General features: G+C 38.3%; 2 non-coding genes across 2 annotated transcripts; one reads left to right on the forward strand and one right to left on the reverse strand.

The window, feature by feature from the left end:
- Positions 1-268: 268 nt before the first annotated feature.
- Positions 269-351, forward strand: trnal-cag (transfer RNA leucine (anticodon CAG)). The gene has a single exon. It is a non-coding gene; the product is annotated as a tRNA-Leu (tRNA).
- A 548-nt stretch (positions 352-899) lies between these two features.
- trnal-uaa (transfer RNA leucine (anticodon UAA)) lies at positions 900-982 on the reverse strand. The gene has a single exon. It is a non-coding gene; the product is annotated as a tRNA-Leu (tRNA).
- Between the last annotated feature and the right edge of the window lie 322 nt (positions 983-1,304).

The following is a 1,304-nucleotide window of genomic DNA, read 5'->3' on the forward strand; positions in this document are numbered from 1 at the left end:
GATGTTTATTTCTGTTCTCTCTCTCTGCGTTTATTTAAAGCTGTAATTAGCAATTAAACCCTCTCCATTTCTTAATTACATCGTGGATATATCTGACGGTGATGCAACATTCTTTCTAGAACTATATTCTTGAATAAAAAAAAAACGCTCGCTTTCCTCTCATTCCGAGGACGCTCGTTTCAGAAAAAAATAAATACATTCTGCCTGCTGGAGACGCGCCCTTTAAGATTTAGCAAACAGAAACTACAGGGGAGGTGGCACTAATGAAGTCAGGATGGCCGAGCGGTCTAAGGCGCTGCGTTCAGGTCGCAGTCTCCTCTGGAGGCGTGGGTTCGAATCCCACTTCTGACAAACTGTTTTTTTGGAGGATGCATCTAATGCTTTTGTCATTTCACTTGTTTTTTTTCTTGTTAATATTTATTTAAATCGTTAAACGAGAGACGTCACCTCAAGCCGGCACCTCGCCACTTCTGTCACTATTAAACTGTGATTAGGAGGCCTCTATCACACTGTTTTCTAAATTAAAATAACAATCCTAAAAATGTAATGTATTTAAATATGTTTGTTTGTTTGTTTGTTTTAATACACAAAAAAAATTATTCGTTATATGTAGATAATTTCAATCACAAAATAACAACTTACAATCTACGTAGTCGGCAAGATTTGAACCGCCGGAGGGAGACCCCAATGGATTTCTAGTCCATCGCCTTAACCACTCGGTCACGACTACATTTAGACAACGGAACGTGTATTTATTTTTAAAAATATTGTATTATTATTATTATTATTATTATTATTATTATTATTATTATTATTATTATTATTATTATTATTATTATTATTATTATTATTATTATTATTATTATTATTAGTCGGTTTTATAAAATAAAAAGAACATCTACCAGAAGTGGGGTTCGAACCCACGCGGACATACATCCATTGGATCTTAAGTCCAACGCCTTAACCACTCGGCCATCCTGGTTCAGCACAGCCCCCTGACGTGAGCGCCGCTGCTCCCTATCCCATAGACTGCAAACGGGAGCCACGTCATCACTCGGGACTCGGGACCTTCGGCTTATTCCGCTCTAACTTCGCTGCTGTAGTCCCCTCGATTTTACAAGCATGGCGTGTCAAACTGGTCCTCATGAAACTGCTTTGGCAAGTGAAGCCCTCTGACTGCCTGAAAAAGGTTTCAAACCATGTGAATATCTCAGTACAGCCGCACGGTTTGGAACATACAGGTGTCTGTGATTTAAAAACAGCATCTCTTGAAATAAAAGACATATGAAAATGGTATCGTTACT

The sequence above is a fragment of the Acipenser ruthenus genome, chromosome 57, assembly GCF_902713425.1.
Source record: "Acipenser ruthenus chromosome 57, fAciRut3.2 maternal haplotype, whole genome shotgun sequence".
Taxonomy (NCBI): Eukaryota; Metazoa; Chordata; class Actinopteri; order Acipenseriformes; family Acipenseridae; genus Acipenser; species Acipenser ruthenus.